We start from the raw sequence: 23084 nt of genomic DNA, 5'->3' as shown, positions 1-23084 counted from the left end.
TACTATTCTTTAACATGGAGGGAAAGTAAGCACCAAACTGCGTGACATCCAGAAATTGGAACACATGGAGAGAAATATTGCCTTTCAGCGGGAAATAGTTTAGTTCAAAGCTCTTTTTAATATAAAATCAGGGCCTTCGGTGGTCATGTCACTGAAATTACAAGATTTGAAAAAAATATTATTGATTACTATGGACTGGAATCTAGAGATTGCTAAAGTTATTCTGGTATTTTACTGACCTCTGCTGGTCGTTTTCTATCAAGAAAGTTAAACAGACGCCGTTGCCAGAACATTTAAAAAAAATAAAGTCCCTCAGCAGACAGCACTTCTGGTATTTTACTGACCTCTATTGGATGTTTTCTATCAAGACAGTTAAATAGAGGCCCTTGAACAGAAAAAAAGGCCCCAAGCAGAAGCAGACAAGTCCTAGGGCTGATCTACAGAGCCCACAAAGTACATACACATATAAGTATATACTAAAGTATATACAAGAGGTCTCGAAGTTTGACCAAAAAATGAGCAGAAAGTGGGTGGAGCTTTATACCCACATCATGAACACAGCAGGTCTCGAAGAGACAGCGCACGCACTGCCTAGGCAAAACCTAATAAAACAGGATGCCGACAAAGTCAAAAGGTCTGATTTGAGTCCAGTGCAGAACCAAGACATCAGATCAAAGTGAAATTTAAATAGTGTTTTCAGAGAAGCTAAAGGTAAGGCCACAGCCCTCTCGGTGCCCAGCAAAAACCTTTGTCCAAAAATACAGATAAAGACCAATCCTGAGCTTGATAGTTTCTGGGGAATAATGGTCTAAATAGATTACACTCCGAGGCTAAACATAAGTCACCAATTTATTTATTTATTTTGAAAGTTTTATATAGCGCGAACAAGATCTTTGCAGATATCAGAGCGCTTTACAAACGAGGTTATAGCGTGTGAGTACATAACAATTGGGGTGGGGAAGGTACATGTGAGAGCATAGTCCGACTCAGCAGCATAGTCAGATCAGACAGATACATCAATAATGATACAGGTACAAATAGGTAATAGCGTAAACAATCAGGAAGGTCAATAATACGAGTCATACAAAAATGCAAAAGATCAGTAGAACTGAATGGTACATTGACTGTAAATATCATACCCAGTAATAATTCAGGTGTATTTAGCCATGAGGATAGCTTTTACTTCTTTCTTAAAAAGTATGGTGGAGGAGATGAGCCTGGTTTCGGGGGGGAGTGAGTTCCAGATCCTGGGTGCCATTCCTGAGAAGGAGCGTTTATAGGTTTTTTCCTTGCGAAATCTTTGGGGCTTTAGCAAGAGATTGTTTGTGCCTCTAGTGTTCCTGGAGCCTCCAGAAATCGTCAGCTTCTGAGCGAGGTATCCAGGTGAGCTCAGGTGGACAGCCTTGTGCATCATGCAGGCGATTTTCAGATGTATTCTGGCTTCAAAAGGCAGCCAGTTCAGGGATTTCAGATCAGGGGAGATGTGTGAATGTTTTTTTGATCCAGTGATGAGTCTCGCTGCGGCGTTTAGAGAAGCTCTTATGGGTGCCGTAGTAGTTAGGGGGAGACCGCAGAGGGCGATGCTGCCGTAGTCTATTCGAAGGATGACTAGTGCTTGTACCGCAGTATGGAAATCTTTGGCTGGGAGGAAGGGTTTGAGTTTCCTTAAGGTATTGATCTGGTAGTTCGCACCCTTAGTTGCTTTGTTGATGTGTTCCTGCATGTTGAGGTTGGTGTTGAGTGTTATGCCTAAAGATTTTGCTGAGTCCACGATGGTAGGATGAACATTGAGTGCCGTTAGGTGTTTAAGCCAAATTTGAGCGGTAGTGATTTTCGTGGGAGGTGAGATCAGGAGGAACTCTGTTTTAAGGGCATTGAGTTTGAGATGATTAGCGGCCAGCCATGATTGGGTGCTTCTGATCATTGAATTCAAGAGCATAATGTCTTTGGGTGATTGTAGTTTGAGATAAAGTTGGGTGTCATCGGCGTACATGTGGAAGTGAACATTGGATGTTGTAGCAAGGTGGTGAGCGGCTCCATAACTAGGTTAAACAAAGTAGGGGATAGGGAGGATCCTTGTGGGACGCCTAGCGATACAGGTATTGGCGAAGACAGCAGGTTGTTACTCTTGAATTTCTGCGATCTGTTGTGTAGAAAGGACGTGAACCACTTGAGCACAGTTCCAGATAGACCCATTCTTGTGTTTAATAGATCGAGTAGATTCTCATGTTTGACGGTGTCGAATGCAGAAGAGAGATCAAGAAGGATGAGGAGGCAGGTATCGTTTTGATCTAGGATTTGGAGGGCGTCGTCAATTATGTGAGTCATAGCAGTTTCTGTACTGTGGTCTGCTCTGAAGCCTGATTGATGAGGGTTGAGTAGATCAAACTGATTGATGTGTTTAGTCAATTGTATTTGTGCGCATTTTTCCAACAGTTTGGCAAGACTCGGAATATTGGTAATGGGACGGTAATTGTTTAGATCAGAGGGGTCGGCTGAAGGTTTCTTTAGTAGAGGTGTGACTTGTCCAACTTTGAGGGAGTCGGGGATGGTCCCTTGTTGGAGTGAACTGTTGATGATTTTAGTCCAGAGTGGGAGGAGCGACGGGATAAGGTCTTTGACAGCGTTGGCAGGAAGGGGGTCCGAGAGGTGATTGGCTGGTTTCACAGTGCTGAGCAGTCTACCAATTTCTTCTTCCGAATAGGTGACAAAGGATGACCATGTAGCATTGTTTTTTGGTTCAGTGGGAGCTGTGCAGTGGAGTTTGGGGTAAAGACTTACGTCAATGAGGAGATCGTTCTTTATGTTGTCGGTTTTTTGGGTAAAGAAAGAGGCGAAGTCTTCACAGGTGGGTGCTTCGCCCAAAGTGCTGAGTGGTTGAGGTTGTTCCTTGGACTGTGTTCTGATTAGCTCAAACAGCTTTCTCGGACGATTTTTGGCTTGGTCGAGCTGACGGCTGAAGAAGTCTGATTTTGAGCGTTTTATTTTCCTGAAGTAGGCATTTCTCTTTTTCTTCAGCGTTTTTAAATGCAGTGCGGAGGGAGCTGATCTCCAGGTGCGCTCTGCCATTCGCATGGCCCGTCTATCGTCATTGAGACTCCCGTCGTACCAAGGATTGGACATTTTTGTGGAGGCTCTTTTTAGCTGCATGGGTGCAGCTTCATTAACTATAGAGGTCATAGCGTTGAGATAGTGATCCGTCAAGGATTGGACATCCGTAGCGCCGATAGGAGGAAGTAGAAGGTTGCAGCTGTTGGGGGTTAGAAAATTTGAGTTGAGTTTTTTCAGGTCTCTTTTCCAGACTTTGGGCTTGAAGGATTGAGCCGGGTTAAATTTGACTTTTTCCATTGATGAAGAATGTGACAATATGATGGTCTGACCAGTCACAGGGTTGGATAGATTCGAGTTGGATAGAGTCCTCTTTGGAGATGATAAGGTCAAGGATAGAGCCTTTCTCGTGTGTCGGGCTGTTGCATATTTGGGTGAGGTCCAGGGCGTCGAGGAAATTTTTAAGACTATTTACCACGCGTCATTATGATCGTTCCAGTGGAGGTTGAAGTCACCAAGGTATATTTGTGTGAGTTGTCGCCCGGAATTGGTTGTGATCAAATCTATGATTTGTTGCGAGAAGGTAAGGTTGTCCCCTGGTGGGTGGTAAATGCCGTGAAGAGAGCATATCGGTTTGCCCCCACTGATAATATCGAGGCAGATGTATTCACAAGAGGTTGCGGAGGGTAGGGAGGGAGAGGTTACTTTCAGGACAGAGAGGTTACTCCTGTGTATACATGCGATTCCACCACCTTTTTGACCAACCCTGTCTAGTCTAGTGATGTGGTAGTTGGGGGGAACAAGTATGTCAATTTTTTTTTTAAAAATCTCTTTATTAGCATCAGATTGGTCCGTGCAAGCATACAAGTACACAGTAAATTGTTGACAATGAAAACGTTAATGGTCATTATACAAAGGAAGTAAATGGATGACTAGACCAATGACATTACAGGCAGTGTAACACATTCTAAAATCTTATTTTCACTTTTCCATATCTGAAGGAAAATTGCACACGCGGAAAGATGGCACAAAGAGATAAAACCTTCTACAAACAAAACGAAAACAAGTGAGCCTTCGTGACAGAGAGAGTGGCAAGCAATACACCCATTGACTAGAAAGATGGCATAACCAGAGGCATAGGCAGACGAGGGTAGGTAAAACGACAATTGTAAAGACTAGGGTGAAGCAACCACTCCAGCCGGGGCAAGGTGTGTAAGGGAACTGAAGAGGGAGACGTCCCGGCCCCAACCAGCACACAGTCCAAAATCAGCAGCTCACGCATAACCCATTCCAGTAGTGTGTGGACGCTAAGCCCTGCATACCTCAATAGGCAGCGCACTGGCAGTTCGGCTAAAATCACCTAGCCCACCCCTTCTGGGACAATAGAGCTAGCAGCCTGGGAGTGAGTATCCTGTGTAATCTTGCTAATATACTGTCGGTATGGGCCCCAGATGTCGATTGGGCGTGAGGCTGTAGGGATCTGGGTGGAGTATTCCACACTATTGGTATTGCATTGGGCAAGGCTGCGCATCCAGGTCGTGGAATCAGGGATTCGCCTGGACCCCCAAAGTAAAGCAATTTCCCTTTTCGCCAGCAAGAAACCTATGGCGGCAAGATTACGCGTGGTCCGGGGGAACTCAGCGACATAGCCAAGCAGTGCAATCTCCGGCTTATGCTGCAATTCGCACTCTAGAATGTCTCCCAAGATGCGGTGTACCTGTAGCCAGTAGGTGTGCAATTTCGGACAGGTCCATGTGAGATGTGCAAAATCGGCATGGGGAGCTTTGCATTTAGGGCAGTGATGAGGTCTGTTTGGATCGATTCTGTGGGCCAGCGCCGGTGTGAAGTATAGTCGCCTCAAAAATTTGAAATGAATTAGCTTATGTCTACTGTTGACAGAGACCTCTTTAGTGGAGCGGCAACAGGCATCCCATTGGGCATCCGTGATGGGGCCACCCAAATCAAGTTCCCACGCCGCACGAACCTTCGCATCCGAAGCCGAAAAGGGCCGCCACACAAAGTCCATACAACCTGGAGACCATATGGGCTCCCGTTTGCGACTGGAGTAGGAAAGTCAGTGCTGCCATTTCATCCGGCGGCAATGTGAACGATGGAAACTGCGCTCTAAGCATGGACCTCATCCCGGTCGGGACAAAGGAATCCATAAACGTCCGGTCCGTGAACCGTGGGTCTTCGGTCACAGAAAAAACATGTCCGTCCGGGAACAGATCCCCTATTGTGGTAAGCTGGTATTTGGACAGCGTTCTGCAGACCACCGCTTCCGCAGTGATGGGGAGCCAGTGAGGGTTAGGTAATGGAAGAGCCGGGGAGTACAGTATGTCCAGCTGGAGCAGTCTACGCAACTGCATCCAGGCCCATGATGTAGTGGACACAATTTGTATGTCAAGTGGGTCACGTGGTAAGCCTCTGGGCAAGATCGAGTTGAGGGTAAGTGGTAGTACCAAGTCCGCTTCAGGTCTCAAAAACGGGATCCGAGCGTCCGGATGGAACCAAGGATGCGCATAGGCGCACTGCGCGACTAGGTAATAAATATAAAAGTCTGGCACTCCAAAGCCACCCCGTTCATAAGGCAGCGTTAAGATGCGCCAAGAAACTCGCGGATTCTTATCCCCCCACACTAAACGCAACAACAATGAGCGGAGTTGGGCGAAAAAGATTCGAGTGAGCGGGATCGGTATGTTATTAAATAAATACAGAAAACGGGGAAGTATAATCATTTTAATTATGGCGATACGGCCGGCCATCGAGATAGGGAGGCGAATCCAACGTGTAATATTATCCTCCAGAAAGTCTAACGCCTGTCCGTAATTAAGACGAATCATGGATACCGTGTCTAGATGAACGTGGATACCCAGATATCTCACCGATTCAGTATTCCATTCCAGCGGGAACGGGCAGTCCCAGCGGGCAGTGGAGGGGGTGAGCGGAAAGATCTCAGATTTATGCCAATTAATACGAAGGCCGGAGTACCTCCCAAAGCGTTCCACCTCAAGCAGCAAAGGCGATAGGTTGGTCTCCGGAGACCTGACATATAGAATGGTATCATCAGCGTAAAGGGAGATGAGTAACGGGCCCGTCCGGAACTGGAGCCCGCGGTGCAGGTGGCGCTCCTGAAAGTGTCGTACCAAGGGGTCCATGGCCAGGATATATAACAGGGGGGACAGGGGGCATCCCTGTCTGGTTCCCCGGGAAAGAGGGAAGCTATCAGAAAGCGTGCCATTAAGGCGCAGCCTCGCTCTGGGGGCAGTATAAAGCAGCTCGACCGTGGAGACAAACAAGGACGGCATGCCCATGCGATGCATGACAGACAGAAAAAACGACCATTCTAAGGAGTCAAATGCCTTCTCGGCGTCTAGAAACACAGCAGCTGCCGGCGTATCTGGCTCAATCTTGTGAAGGACAGAAAACAGCGTCCGTAGATTAAAGGAGGTGGATCTATGGGGAACGAATCCGGACTGGGCTGGCGAAATGATAGATTCCATAAGTAAAGACAGTCGAGTGGCAAGGACTTTCGCCAAAATCTTATAGTCAAGATTGAGTAGGGAAAGGGGTCTGTAGGAACCGCACCTAGTGGGGTCCCGACCCGGTTTGGGAAGTAAAATGATAACTGCCTCCCGCAATGTGGGCGGCAGAATCCCCGTCTCGAGTGACTCCGCATACACCTCGATCAGGCGAGGTACCAGTTCCTCCTTGTACTCCTTATAAAAGTCAGCCGAAAAGCCATCCAGACCCGGCGCCGAGGAGCCCTTTAATGCATCAATGGCTTCCACAACGCTGTCCGGTTCAATAGGCATCGCCAGAAATTCCTGCATATGTTTTTCCAGGAACACCATAGAGATTTCGTTAATATAGGGGCCAGGGTCGCGACAGTCAGCCGACAGACCTGAGGTGTACAGTTCCTTGTAGTAGGATAGGAAGGCATCGCAAATGGCAGGGGTGGTCTGATGACGAACACCGAGATCATCCACCATGTCAGAGATGAAGGAAGCCTGGCGGGGGGGACGAAGCAAATGGGCCAAGAGCTTGCCAGGCCTGTCACCTTCACCATATTGCCTAGCTGAGTGTTGTGTGCAGAGATAAGTCAGTTCCCTGTCTGCAGTGTCTCTGAATTCTTGCAGTAGTGTCAACCTTTTCGCCTCCACCCCACCATCCGTGTCAGGAAGCGTGTGAGTGTCCAATGCAGCAATGTCCTTCTCAATACGGGTCAGGGAGGCACGGATGTCGCGCAAAGCCCCTACATGTTTGTTGATGCAGACCCCCCTAATAGTGGCCTTGAATCCCTCCCACAATGTAGCCCAAGTGTCCACTGTGCCCTCGTTGAACTCAAAATACTCCTCTATGGCAACACGAATGTCTTCCTTGAAGACCGGGTCAGATAACGCCTTGCCAGGAAAACGCCCTTGTCTCTCATACCCTCCCAACCTGGGGATCAGTAGGGTCAGCACTATGGGAGAGTGATCAGACAGAGTGCGCCGGAGTGTCAAATGGTCACTTACCCAACCGGCCACCCCTGGGGAAAGGAGCCAGTAGTCTATTCTGGTACTAGTGTTATGATACCCCGAGTGGTGGGTGAAGATGGGTGCGGTGGAGTGTAAACGGGCCTCAATGTCAATCAGTGAGTAGTGAGCGCATACATCCGCCAGCACAGCACGGGAGCGGGGCTTACAATCCGGGGAAGAGGAGGTGCTGTCCCTGGCAGGGGTCATGAGCAGGTTAAAGTCACCCCCCATTATCATCATATCAGTGTCTAATCTCAGCAGAACATCCTGGAGTCCCTGGAAGAAGGTAGGGGAGTCCGAATTGGGGCCATACACACCAACAAAGGTGACCTTAAAGCCCTGAAGCACCCCCGTGACCACAACATACCTGCCATCTACATCTAATACACTGTCTGAGAGCACGAATGGAACGCGTCGATGTATCAAGATCGCAACCCCCCTGGCATATCTGCTATAGCTAGAAAAATATCTGTGCACGCCCCAGCTTTTCGCAAAGGAGGAAGAGTCAGCACCCACTAGGTGTGTCTCCTGCAGAAATAAGACATCCACCCCATGTCGCGCTGCATAGTTTAGAACTTGTCGCCTTTTCCTCGTGTCATTTAAACCTCGGACATTCCAAGACATGGAGGTAAGTCTGGAAGGACCAGACTGCTGCCCTAATTTAGCCATTCAAACTCGGTGGAATCGTAAGAAAACATGTGTGGGCGAATCCGCCAGCTCCCTCCCGCAAAATAGGCATCACTCAAATAGAAAAACAGTGCGTGTGCACAAACAACAGAACCAAAGCATAAACAAACCCATCCCAACCACCCACCACCCAGCCACTCCTTAAGCCCAAGGAGGCTAATCCCACCCCTCCGGAGACAACCTAGAGCAACAAGCAACAACAGTTGTCCACTAATGTACCTGCAAAATAAAGACAACGTTAGAGAAAAGTACAATACGGCTCGCGCCATGGGGGTTGGCGACGCTCCGCCATGCGAGAACCACAATCGGGGCAACGTTCAATTGTCAGCAATTATGAAAAAGCACTGCAAAAAAACAAAGAACAGTATTTTCAGATGCAGAATACTGAGGCAAACAGCCTGGCACAAAAAGATGGGGAGAAGAGAAGTCAACCCTGTCCGGTTTCATTAAACAGGTCAGCACTAGCCTGTGAGTCAGTGCGTGGCGGAGACCGTTGAGCATCATCCGATTTTCGAGGAGACCCTCTGTTTTTGTAGGCTCGACAAAATTCCTGTGCCTCCGCAGGGGAGTCAAAAATGCGAAACCTGCCATCCACGTCCACCCTGAGTCTGGCAGGATACAGCATACCATAGCGCAACCCCAGTTTGCGCAATGCAGCCTTGACACCAGTGTACTTACGGCGCGCATCTTGGACCATGATGGTGAAGTCCGGGTAGAAAGAGAGCACATCTCCCTGCCACCGAACCTCGCCCGCCTCCCTGGCCGCCTTCAGCGCCGCATCTCTGTCCCTGAAGTTCATGAGCCTGGCAATAATGGGCCGGGGCGGCAGGCCAGGGTAGGTCGGGGCCCCAGCGATCTGTGTGCGCGTTCAACCACGAAGCCAGCGGTAAACGTGTCTCGGCCAAAAAGTTCGATCAGGAGGTGTTCCACAAAAGTGTCAAAGCGTCCGGTAGCTGTCGTCTCCGCCACGCCAATAATTCGGATATTATTGCGCCTACTGCGCGCTTCTAAATCCTCGTTCTTAATCGCGACGTCTTTAAGGATCTTCTCCACTCGTTCCAACCTTTTCAGCGTCGACGCAGCTCCATCCTCGATGTCGGAGACTCTGGATTCCGCCAGGTCCAGGCGCCTATCATGCAGTTGGATCGTCGCGCCCATGTCCGCCATTTTCTTTTCGAGGGTATCAAAGCGAGAATCCAAGGCCTTGAATCCAGCCCGCATCTCACCCATCATCTCAGCGACCATACCCGCAGTGTCTCTCGCCGCCACCTGGCCCCCAGTGTCCGCCTCCGTTGCCGGCAAAACTGCAGAAGCACGGACGGGCGCTGAACTGAAGGTAAGTCTCTTCTGGGTAACATCTTTCTTCACCATGTTGGAAGCAATGTCGGGCAAATCACCAGTGGCACAGGACTCTACGACTACAGCGACACCCAGAGAGTCAAGCACAGTGACAGGGCACCCCAGCAGCAAGGCGGTCAGGTCGGGACCAGAGGATTAGGGGTACACGTTGTTCCTCCGCCCCAGGGCTGAGTCACGCTGCAGGAGACCACGATTCGCCAAGGCAGTTGCACCCAGGACGGCAGGGTATGAATCTGGCTGGAGTAATGTGCCAGAGGTCAAGAAGTAGGGTCAGCAGGTGGCCGCGGCAATCACCCGGCAACAGCCGGCGGATCAAGGGGCCCGCCAAGACAGGCAGCCAATGGTGGAGTAGTGGGGGGACCAGGTAGGCAAGGCCTCGAGGCAAAAGCAGCACAAATGGGCGAGGTCCCGTAGGTCATGCAGCCAGCGCCGGCCACGAGGATGTGCACAGGCGTCCGATAATCAAGGCCATCGCATCAGCAGGAGTGCAGGAGAGTTCGTAAGTCCTAGGTCTGCAGGGGGACAGGCGCAGGTCTGGGGTGCACGGTAGCGGTGGGGGCAAAGGTGGCAGGCCCCCACCGAATGCAGTGATGCCAGGCCATCCGCAGAGCGCCCAATAGCCCACCGGCCACACCCCTCGCCAATCACCCCCCCACCCCGGAGCCCGCCGCCCGCGCGCTCCGCTCGCCACCGCACTTCCCGGGCAGTCCCCGAAAATCGAGGCCCCGGCTCCCAAGGCCGGACCAGGCCGCAAGTGCCGGTCGCGCACCGAGGGGCCGCACCTCCACCCACGGACACCACCGGGGCCGAGCAGCGGACTTGGGAGAGCACTACAGCGGCCCTAGGGCCGAGGGGGACAGCAAGGGGGCAATCAGGAGACTCACCAGGCGCTCCGGAGCTGCAATGTAACGGCCCAAGAGGCACAGCCGGCCTCAGCACCTCTCAGTTGTTCCGACCTTCCACGTCGTCCCCCGTCCTCCAGACTAGGCAGGCTGCATCAGGCGGCTTCAGGGATCAGTTGCAGGCATACTCCGACCCCAGCGCAGCGCCGGATCACTTGCGAACGGCCCCGTTCATTTCTCGCCCGGCGGAGCTCTACAGTCAGGCGGCCATTTCGTTCGCCTGCGTAGCCACGCCCCCCAAGTATGTCCATTATAGGTGTAGAGGATTCAGTTAGCCAGGTTTCAGTCATGATGATTAGGTCAAGGTCCAGTGTTAAGATGAGATCAGCGATTGCGGAGGAGTGCCTAGAGGCCGATCTGCAGTTGATGAGGGTGCATTTGAGACGGGGTGTGTCGAGGGTGGAAGGGGGTTCTAGGGAGAGAGGGACATTTCTCAGATTACTAAGGATAGAAATTCTATTGTTTAGAGTGGGGGGTCTAAGGGGGTTTGGATGAATTGTTGGAATGGCGCGGAAGGTGGTGGGTAAGTTGCTATGGGGAGCTGGGTCGTAGGAGCGGAGGAGGGTGACTGTGTCGAGGTCCGATAGTGGGTTGCAGGAGCGATGGGGACGGTTTTCACGATTACGAACAGGGATTGAGGTCCAGCGCGGGGGGCGTTGAGTGGGAGCGGCAGCCGACCGGGTGGAGGTCCTGTTGGGATGGGTGGTGCTGGTGGAGTGTGTGCCGAGTAATTGTTTAATGATGTGAATGTCTTCTTTGAGCTTGAGGAGGGTGGTGGGTGAGGAGTGACTGGCATGCGTGCAGAGTAGTTGTTTGATGATGTGAATGTCTTCTTTGAGCTGGAGGAGGGAGGCCATAACGTAGTCTGGTGTGGGATGTGTGTTGGCGGTGGGTGTGGGAGGGTTGGGGGTTGATGACCTAGGGGGGAGGTTGGTGGTATGGAAGAGGGTATTGGTGGTAGGCGGAGGGTGCATGGTGGAGGATGGGCGTGTGTTAGTGGTGATGGGGGCGCATGTAGGGTGGTGGGGGGTGAGAATGGGGGGGGAAAATGTTGTATATGGTTCTTTTTTGATGAGGCAGAGTTGAATTGAAAGAGGCGGCTTGTTCTGTGTGCTTAGTCAATGGGTGGAAGTGGGGGCTGAGAATGGGGGGGATGAAGGGTGGGGTTTGTCTGTGTGTGTGTCGATCTGGTGCTGTACTAGGTTAGGCGGATTGTGGGTGGGAGCTGTGGTGTCATGGGTGAAAAGGATGGGAGTGTGGGCTGGTGTACGGGGGGAGGGGGTATGGCTGGTGTATGTGGGGGACAGATCTATGCCTGTGACTGAGTGGTGCGGGGTAACAACAGTAGATGGGTGCATGACTAAGGTGCCGGTGGTAGAGGAGAGGCGTGCCACGTTTTGTGGCTGAGCTGGGTTAGAGGCGTTGTGGTTGGAGGCTGTGGTGTCAAGGGTGAAAGGAATGGGAGTGGTATGAATGAAGGTCAGGGTGTTGGTGGGGGGGAGGGGGTGCAGCTGGTGAGTGTGGGGGAGTGTTCGAAGTCTGTGATTGATGAGTGTGAGGTGGCTGCGGTAGATGGGTGGGTGACGACGGTGCCGGGGGTGGAGGAGAGGTGCGTGTCGTTTTGGGGCTGGGTTAGGATGGAGTGGTTATTGTGGGCTGTGGAGTCAAGGGTGATCGGACTGAGAGTGCTATGAGTGGGGGTCCGCGGATTGGAGAGGTGCTGTATGAAAGTTGGGAACAGGTTGTCTAGTAGTTCCAGGTTCCTGTCTGTAGATTGGATTAGGACAATCCCGTTGTTATAGATAGTGATGGTGGTTCTGCCCGGGAAGAGTTGGGATGGAGTGATGGAGAGTGTTCGGCCATGAGCGGATTTCCTGGAGTTGGAGACGGTGAGTAAAGAGAGGAAAGTTTTTCTCCATTGGGCTCTGCGTGTGGTGTGGAAGATCATATCAATGTGTACGGCACCATTGACCGGTGAGAAGTAGGTGTCTGCAAAGGGAGTTTCAGGGTGAGACCTCAGTAAGTTGTGTTTAAAGCGTTTAGCGGCTTTTTTGGTGAGTGTGGGTGGGTAGTTGATTCTATATGTGTGCTTGCCGATGAGCTCCATGGTGGGATGACGGAATAGGTAGGTGTGGGCGGGCGCCCGGTAATCGACGGTTGTAGTGTGGTGGGTGCGGGTTGCACAGATGCAGGGTGCACAATAATGATATACGGGAGCACAATACAGGCGCCTACACTAAAAACCAGTTGCATGGACCAACAATGACACAAGTGAGCAACCAAAGTATATGAGGTAGCAGTTGGTGCATACAGGAATAAAACTAGGAATGGGAGCAGGTTACATAAATGTAACGGGTCTATGTGAGCAATTAGTCGGTGCATTACAGGAGTAAAAAGTGAAGTCGGTGTCGGTTGCAAACGTGTACAGAGTACAATGTCATTATAATACTGACGATATACTAGCATGAATTACCGATGCAGACAGTAAAATACCTGAATCAAAAGTGACAATAGTGATTAGTCCAAAAAAGAGTGGTCAAAAATCGATGAGGTACATGGATCAGTAACAAAATAGAGCTGCAGCAGAAGTTATATGTTGTATAACATAGTGAGTAGTCAATAATAAATGAGGTACAAGAGTCCGTAGCCAAAATACTGAGTAGTCAAATAGTGTCAAATAGTAGTCAAATAGTGAGTAGTCAATAACAAATGAGGTACATGAGTCAATAGCCAAAATACAGTTGCAACCAAAAATTATATGAGACCAAAAGTGCCCCTAGTGAGCAGCCAAAATATGTGAGGTAGCAATCGGTGCATACAGATGAAGAAGAAGTGGAATGTGCAGGATACAATTAGGAATATAGACATATGAGACCAACAGTGACCCTAGTGAGCAGCCAAAATATATGAGGTAGCAATCGGTGCATACAGGTGAAGAAAAAGTGGAATGTGCAGGATACAATTAGGAATATAGACATATAATACCACTGTAAAAGGCAGACACCCTATCTTCGTCTGGCGTGTAAACATATGATGTAAATATATGAGGTAACATCGGTGCAATTGTGTTACCTCTGAAGGTTGCCGAGCACAGCTGGGACTCTAACCCACTTTCCTGTTCAAAACTACTTTTGCAGCTTCTTTACAACTTGGTAAAAAGACTACACATTCAAAGAGAAAAAATAGACACTTTGATGTCAGTTGAGAAGATTGGCAAGCGCACAATTAAGAAAGTGTTGAGCTAGCCTGGTACAACACATCGTCCGTGGGAAGGCTTTTATGGCAAGTCAACATCACAGTGATTTACCACAAAATGAGTAATGCAAGCCACCGATTACCGAACATCTCTGTGATAATCATGGGGTTTGTCAATAGATGGAACACAAACAGAATAGGACTGCCTGGATAGCAGAACAAACATTTCTAACAGTTTGATACAAGAATTAAAACACACAGCACTAGAAACCTCTCTCTGTAGCCTACTGCGCTATCTGAAAGCAAGGCTATTATTTTAATCCACCAGCAAATCTAGCACAGAAACTGCTAGCAGCATCTCCCAACCTTGCTCCAAGGGAGAAATGTGGGTCAGCGCTAATCAAGAAGTGCACAGAATAGCAAAGTACACACTAAGAAACCCTACATACCCCGACCCACAATCAGGTAGCATACATGCAGAGAAAGTACTCACATCGTGGAAGTGCATCTGGTACTCAATATCCAGAAGTGTTACATTAAATATAGTGACCCAATCCCTCATCCTCCACTCCGAAACGCATACGGCCTAACAGGGCAAAAATACATATTTCTACTGAGTTCACGACTGGAACCTAGGAGCAACGTCCGTTCCCTGAATTTCAAAAGGTGAAACTGCATTCTTGGAAATGCATTTCCGAGGAACATAAACCATGCAGTGAAAACTCATAACAGACTACTGGCAGAGACAGCTGTAGCAAAACAAAAAGCTACATGCTACAAGACACCTCACAACGGCCTGAAAATACGTCACAGGCCCGTTTTCAGCAAAACTACAGACTGCACCGAAAAGCTGGCTAGCACAGACAATACTGGGAACGTAGAAAGCTCCTGTGACCCTAAAATGTCTGAGAAACATTTCCTATTAAGAACAAGCACTGGCAAAGCCAATAGATCTTGCACAGGTTTGATTTATTGGCTGCGATTGTTTTTAGGTTTCGCCTGGCGTCCGCTGCGCAGCAGCATTTGCGCAGGCGAAATCTAATGTTAGAACAGTATGGGGGACTTGAACCCGCCCCTTCTTCCATTGGCTAGCTCCATAAATGGAGGCTAGCCATTGGAAGAGATTGGCTATCAATCACTCTTTCCCCGTCGGAACGCAATTCGGGGGCGTTTCTCGGTCTTTTTTTAAGTCCCGCCCCTTGTTGCCATGTGTCCCGGGCCGCGCTGTGATTGGCTGTCGGCCCGGGACACCCCCGTGACGTCATTCCCCGGGCCGCGCTGTAATTGCCTGCCGGCCCGGGACCTGACTTGTGAGAGGTAAACTCAACATACGCTCTCAACTTCCCGTGCCTTAGAACAGAACATCAATACCAACTTCCCAATACTCACATGCAGTTAATTCCCTGCAACAAAATGTTGGTTCTTCAACACTACATGGTCTGGAAGCTTTGGTATTACCATGGTTAAGTTTGGCAGAAGAAAATACTTCCTTTGTAGGAGCTTGTATTTTTGGTGCCTTTTCTGGAATGAGTGACCCGCCTGGTTCTTTTTCCAGCTTCTTCAGTGCTGCCTCGGCGGCCATTTGCTTTGCTAACTTTGTGCTGTTGGCAGAAACTGCTGGAAAGATCCGGTCACCAAATGTTACACAGAAGCTGAACTGGTGTTCGTGGAGTGGGCCATCGTGGACACCAACTGGACTTTGCAGGCTACTCCTCGCTTTTGTGCAACCTCCATTAGAACGCTGATCGGACTCTTTACAGGAAGAGCGAAGTTGAGGAGGACGGCAGCGGCTGGGTCTCAGCCTCTTGAGTCACCCTCGCTGGAGCCTCCTCCGGCACTTCTCCACCCTGTAACTCATTCAGCAGGGTCCTCAGAGCAGCACCGGCGGCGTACTTCTTTGCCACCTTTTTACCGGAGGCTTCGACAGCTGGAAATTGCCGCCCATCAATCACCACCTGCATTGTAAATCTTGGATAATGAGATGGCCCCATCTCCTGCACGAGCTCGATCTCGCAGTGTTGAGACATGAACTGAGTGTACTCGATCAGGCCGCTCACCGGGTTCTTCTCAATGCACTGCAACAGCTTCTCCAGTGGCGACACATATGGCACAAGATCAACGGGTGCATCGTCATCACGCGCCTCGGGTCTGTTGGCCATCCATTGAAACTCGGGGTAACTGCTCAATGCGTTTGGCCACTCTGGGCTATCATCTGTAGTAGGACTGTCATTGAAGAGGTGTGGACTCCCCTTTATCCGCTTATTTGGGGGTTCATGTGAAGATCCATCAGAACTGAAAGGATTGGAGCGCTGCCCACTCTGGTGCCAGGCAGGGGACGGCCTCCCGCCTGGAGCCTGCTTACCATGGAAATCCATACGGTGTCCTCTCTGAAATGCCATGTATGGGATTTTAAAACCTTCAGAAACGATTTCCGGCGGTCGGGGGGGGGGGGGGGGGGGGGGGGGGGTTATGCGTCCTCTGCGGCCGGGGCTGGAACTGGCTATGATGGGCGTTCAGGAGTATGCCAGTGCCAAAGGCTGTTCCGCTGAATTCAAACTCGTCGAGGTGTCAGGATCGCAGGGCAATCCTCGGTTTATCTTTCAAACCAAAGTGGGCTCTCGCTGGTTTCCGGCCGCCTGCGCGCACAGCAGGAACCAGGCCCGAGAGGATTGTGCTGAAGCAGCTCTGTGTATGCTGATCACAGAGGCAGAGAAAGAGAGGTTCTCCCGAGGACACAGCCGATAGCGGTGTAAAATGGAGATACGCATCACTAAGGAGAAAGACCGCGTGGAATGTATGAAGTATGTTTTTGCAGTACGCAGTAGTGTTTCTTTCTGTGCATGAGGTGTGTTTGGAGTGGGTAAAGTGTTTTAGCGGTTTTTGACGCTGCCTCTTCGCGGCGTATTTTCTCCGGCACTTTGTAAAAGGTGTCTCTGACTGTGCCGTGGGTGGCACGTTCCTGCGAAGTGTTGCGCCGGTGTGAGGAGGGAGCAAAGTACACTCTGCGTCTTTAAAGCCCGCCTCCTCACCCTCACTGTCAGGTCTGTTCTGCACAACTCCAGCCTGGGGATAAGCGGCAGCGCCAAGAACACCGCCCCCCCAAACAGAGCCCACCCGGGCTGTACCCTGCCGCCAGGACCCCAGACTGAGCCCTGGACAGGAGGACACGCTGCTATGGTACTTATTTTGCAGAATACGTGTACTTACTTTGTTTTCTTGCCAGCGTGTTTGTGTGGTTGTGTTTTCCTTCTAGTACGTCAGTCTTTTTGCACTTCTCTCTTCTTGTTTCATTACATCTCATGAGGGAGTGAGGGTGCTGGGGCTGCTACGGGGAAATGTGTGTAATACTGGGGAGGGGGGGGGGGGGAAATGGTCAAGTGCACGGGGGCGAGTGCTGTCAGTATGATTCCGGTTATCAGAGTCCTGTCCATGGGTTGGTGAAGGGGTCTGGATGTGTGCTGCCTTGGGAGGAATGCCTGCATGCCTCTTGTGCTGGATTTTTTTTTTTTTTAGGTTACAGGTATTTATGATAATTAATGCTGCTCTGTGTCGTGGCTTGCTCTTTAGCTTCATATTTAGTCATAACATACCTATAAATTGTCCAGGCACAGCATGTTAGTGGGGGTCGATATCATTTAAAAGCAGGCGGTCTGTGTGGTGTGTGGTGGGTGGTGGGTGGTGCGTGTGGCTGTGTGTGTGTGTGTGTGTGTGGCTCTGTGTGGTTCTGTGTGTGTGTGGGTGCAAATGCAATAGAAAACGCATTTGCGAGAGATTAAGCTATTGGCATTATAAATGACAATGCCATTTATTTATCTGTTTTCAAAAACAACACAAATAAAACGTTTGTCATTTACAATGCCAATAGTTCTAACTTTTGCAAAGGCGAAACCGTTGCATTGTAAATACTTGTTTAGCTATGTTGCAAATGGCTGAAAGTAATGTAAAAAAAAAGTTGTACAACACAGCCAGTGCTGTCCGCGATATAGGGCTCCCCTCACCCCACCAGCTATCCTGCTCTGAAGCTAGCGCTGCTGTAATATGGATAAAAAAACAGTGACAAAGCCAATAGATCTTGCGTAGGCAGGACCTGTTGGCTTTGAGAATGCATGTTATGGAATGCCATATGGTAAGTCAGAAGTATTTAAATAGTGTTTATAACGGCTGCAGTGCTAATGTTATAGAATGGAGAATGCCCATGCAGCGGTGTTAGTGTGTCCAGATTCAGAAGCATTTTATGACCATACAAAAAGGGAAAATCTGCTATATAAATGCGCTGCAGTTAACATAAGTTGTAGGTAGACCAAAAAGTCCAATAGGTTACAGCTTTTATCACAGTGATGCTTTAGGCTATGTGTCACTTTGGGTGCAATGGTTACAAAAGAACCAAAAAAGCACTCCTAACTGCTTGTTTAGTAGTAAAATATATTAAAATAAATAAAAAAAAAATAAGAAAAAAAATAAGTGTTCAGTGGGATTCTAAAACTTTTTGCCCCCTGTGCCACTGCACCTGCCGCACCATTCAAGTCATGACTCTAGTGTCTGCAAGGTAAATTGTGACTGCTTTTTTAGTAGCAAAAACATATTGCAATAATCGGTTTTCAGTGGATTTCCTAGAGCTTTTGGACCCTGTGCCAGTGACCCTGCTGCACCATTCAAATCATGGCCCTAGTGTCTGCAAAGTATTTGCACTTGTGACTGCTTGTTTAGTAGGAAAATATAGCTAGAATCGATGTCCAGGGGGTTTCCTACACCTTTTCGCGCCTGTGCCACAGCACCTGCTGCACTATTCAAATCATGACCCTAGTGCCTGCAAGGACAAATCAGGAAATCGTTTGTAACCAGTAATTACATGTGTTCCAAAAAAAAAGGCACCGTTTCAGACAGAATATCTAATTATGGCGTAGCTAAACAAACAAAAAAGCTTCAATTAAAAAGCCTTTAAAAAGGTATCCAACTCTCCAAAATGAGCTGCCACAGCCGTCATAAATAAAGCATATGCTTTACACATCAAAATGTAAACCAACCATTGTTAACTGTGTTACAATTTGGTTGCCTCTTACTTGTGAAAAAATCTTATCCTATGCTGGACAGTGAATGGGCCATAAATAGTGTAAACTGCCCAAGATCACCATATGTTAGGCTGAAGTGGAGACTGAAATGCGGTTTTGTTCTTAAAAAGGCAGGTTCACAAATTAAATGGATTCACCAAAGAGGAATTTTGCAAAAAACATTCAAATGTTTTGTACAGATGAAGAACGAGATAAAAATTAAACAAGCATTTACAATGCAACGGTCTCGCCTTTGCAAAAGTTAGAACTATTGGCAGAGTAAATGACAAACTTTTTATTTGTGTGTTGGTTTTGAAAACAGATAAATAAATGGCATTGTCATTCACAATGCCAATAGCTTAATCTCTCGCAAATGCGAGGCCTATTGCATTTGCAATGCAATCGGTCGCGTATTTACGCGAGTTTGAGCTATTGACATTGCAAATAACAATGCGTTTTATTTATGTTTCAAAAACCAAAACATAAATAAAAGGTCTCTCACACTGCTGTCTCTCTCTGGAACACACTCACTGCTGTCTCTCACACTGCTGTCTCTCTCACACACACTGCTGTTTCTCACACACTGCTGTCTTTCTTACACACAATGCTGTCTCTCACACTGCTGTCTCTCAAATAAACTGCTGTCTCTCACACTGCAGGTGTGGGTTGTGGGATGTGGAATGTGGGTTTCCAGCTCATATCTGGAGGGTGGGCGCTGCTGCGTTTCATGGATATTTTTTTTTTTTAACATACTCCCCAGGGCACCAGTGGTAGCTTCAGAAGCTTTTGTTTTGGGGGGAGGGATGTTGGGGGGTCAGATCTCAGCCCAAAGCCCCGACCCCTCTTCATGACCTTGTGCCCTCATGCCTCGTAAAAGCAATTAGCTAATGATTTTGTCCCTTTATAGACACATCAACTATAAGATCCTCCCCCCCAAGCCCCCCCATAGTGAAATGTATCTGCAAGTTGGCATGCTTGGGCAGTAATTTTGTGGCAGTCAATGGATCACTGCAAAAATGCAGCGTACAAATCATTAATTTTCTAGTCCGCTGCAGGCAGAAAGCGGATAATGCAAAAACTGAGATTTTGCACCCGATTCACATTTGCATACTACGGCTAAGAAAAAGAAAATAATTGCCCACGCAAACGGAGCCAAACACACACACAGAGCCACACACACAGAGCCACACACACAACCCCCCCCCACACACACAGAGCCACACACACACACACAGAGCCACACACACACAGAGCCACACACACACAGAGCCACACACACACAGAGCCACACACACACAGAGCCACACACACACAGAGCCACACACACACAGAGCCACACACACACAGAGCCACACACACACAGAGCCACACACACACACACAAAAAGCAACATTTTGCATTCAGATAGTAATGGCAGATGCAAATGAATGTAAATATACTTACCAGGCCGATTGTTATGATATGTACTAATGACACTAAATCCATGCTGTTATATAACGAGATGATGCGCACTCTACATGGGATTGGCATAATACTTCTGTTTCTTTTTGGAACTGCTCTATAGTGTATACAGTAATATGAAAAAAACAATCTAATAAACTTATATTTCAAATAGAGAAATGTAGGTAGACTACCATTGGCAAAATGCTCAGATATCGGATCCGTACTAGAGAAAATGCAGGAGAAAGGGGTAAAGCGGACAGGAGAATAATTCTCATGTGCCTGACTATTTACTCTTTTTATGGCATATCTTGTAGGTTACTATGGTGCGACTCTGGTGACTACTGATACGCAAAACTCGCTGGAACGATGCGCCTAACAAATAAGTGCATTCTGCAGATCAATAACTTGAAAAGAGAACAAAACACGCATCCTTTAATGTCATAACAAACATTCAAGCAACATCAGCACAACATGCAAAATTGATAAGTCTCAGGACCACTTCTACAAAGAAGCCTGTTCACTCAGCGCTTGTAGCATCTGCGCACGCGCAGTGCCTTGCACTTGGTAAGCCAGAAAGTGCACGTATTGCTTTGTAGGTACGATTGCAGCCTGACTGCACATGACAGCCCTACACACTGCAAATGATGCAGCAAAGCCTAAGGCATTATGGGAGGCACTTTCACAACTGTTTGACAAATATCCAAGTCAGGGCGAAATTGTTCTCAAAAGGTGGCTCATAGTAGAGGCCTTAGAGACGAATTTGAGTATATACTGCGATGCAGCAAAGTTAGGAAGACTCCTGCACGACCCCCAGCTCCCACGAGCCGAGCCTATCACTTAGCTGCTTCTGCACCCATCCAGATGGCAGAGCACGTACACACTGACTGATGCAGCTGTGAGCTCTGCCAAGCCTGGCCGAGCCTCCCACCTGGGTTCAGCAGCGATGCATCAGCACCCTGCCCTCCTTACGAGGAGTACCTAGAATGCGGCTCGTGCTTTCCAAGAGCTCCTCTGTCAGTCAGGAAGGACTGCAGCGAGCTGCATCTGGCATACTGTGGAATTACCAGGCAGCACTTGGAATTAACACAGAGTCAGAGCAGAGTCCTCATTATGGAACAGTTTCTGTCCATGCTAATAGCTCGTGTAGGGTTGCGCGCGTGAGCGTGTTTATCTTGCCGTCACACCAATAAAACAAACCTGAATTAACAGAACGGATCTTACCTTTTGCATATTTCACCATTGCCCCGCAGTGAACACAGGATAGATGAGGACAAAGATGTATTAATTGCCTCAGTCGAGCGCGGACGGCTCCGAAGGCGTCCCGGTGGCATTGAGGAGGGCTAGGGCCAACGTGCAGGCATCGCTCATGTGGGTGTGCAGCTAGACGGGTTCACCATCCCCAGGTGTCAGCCGCGCGCATGCCATGACAGAGGACGAGTGCCCGCACAGGAGAGAAGGCAGTCTGACCGAGCCGGGCTTCACCACTCCCCCAGTGTGCTCTCTACACGTAGGAGTGGGACTGGACGGCGGGGGGGAAGCACAATCCAGAGCCCACATTTCATCAATGGAGGGGGCTGTCAAATCCTGAGGGAAGATACGCAGCAGCGCGGCACCCCAAATATACCCACACCGAGAATAAAGTCTCCAAGAGTAGAACTGGGCAAAACCAAGACAAGCCTTGCACCGCAGGGAGCGCTTTCTCAGGCAGCCATTACTGGGACGTCGACCTTTGGGGCGGGGCTAAGCCCGAAATGCACAATGTTGTTAAAAGACAACCATCACAGCCAATAGAAAGAGACTTTTCTCTTTTGGAGCCGTCCCACTTGGACAGCCTCAGCCTGACTTGCTGCTGGCCTAAAATGTTTCTTATCTTCTTTATGGGGCCATCTGTTTGGAGAAGAAATGAACAAAATGTAAGATGCTCTCCAGCGTACTCAATGCTTTGCCAAAGTTACTCAAAAACTACGCAACGTTGAGAACTATGTAGGCGTGCATGCCTGTGGAGCGCTCCGCCCAATCGCGCCGCAATTATCCTGAACAGAAAGGGATCACATTTTTGATCCTGTACAGGAAGCCCAGCCATGGGACTGAATGAATCCAATCAATCGAATACTAAATACTTTGACTTTTCTTGTTCCATTTTTCTTCTAAATGTAATTTTAACCGTTACTCACTATTTCTTCAATTAATTATATCCATTCAACTGCCATGCAGAGGTATTCATGAAAACACAGGAAAAATGGTTATCACATGTCACGTTATCTTTATTGAAAATGCCCAATGCATTTCGGGATTGTTCCCTTCCTCAGGGGCATCTAAAAAACAAACAATTGTTTACACAATTATCACCATTATTAAAGCATATGTGAATCAGTGACAAACTTGTTTAATTTATTTATCTTTGTTTACCGAAAGAATGGTGGCGATGAACTTAGAGTGAATAATGATGTTAAGCAAAGATAAATAAATTAAACAAGCCTGTCACTGATTCACATATGCTTTAATAATGGTGATAATTGTGTAAACAATTGTTTGTTTTTTAGATGCCCCTGAGGAAGGGAACAATCCCGAAATGCATTGGGCATTTTCAATAAAGATAACGTGACATGTGATAACCATTTTTCCTGTGTTTTCATGAATACCTCTGCATGGCAGTTAAATGGATATAATGGATTGAAGAAATAGTGAATACCGGTTAAAATTAAATTTAGAAGAAAAATGGAACAAGAGAAGTCAAAGTATTTAATATTCGATTGATTGGATTCATTCAGTCCCATGGCTGTGCTGCCTGTACGGGATAAAAAATGTGGTCCCTTTGTGTTCAGTTTAATTGCGGCGCAATTGGGCGGAGCGCTCCACAGGCATGCACGCCTACATAGTTC

At 48.5% G+C, this 23084-nt stretch overlaps 1 protein-coding gene and 1 pseudogene across 2 annotated transcripts in view; both read right to left on the bottom strand.

Moving 5' to 3' along the window:
- The window catches only part of MCOLN1 (mucolipin TRP cation channel 1), a 144685-nt gene that overhangs the window by 105580 nt on the left and 16021 nt on the right, over positions 1-23084 (bottom strand). The window lies entirely within an intron of this gene.
- Positions 15063-16140, bottom strand: LOC144795012 (double-stranded RNA-specific adenosine deaminase-like; annotated as a pseudogene).

This window comes from Lissotriton helveticus, chromosome 1_1, assembly GCF_964261635.1.
Source record: "Lissotriton helveticus chromosome 1_1, aLisHel1.1, whole genome shotgun sequence".
Lineage (NCBI taxonomy): Eukaryota > Metazoa > Chordata > Amphibia > Caudata > Salamandridae > Lissotriton > Lissotriton helveticus.
This window is presented reverse-complemented; position numbering and strand designations above follow the sequence as displayed.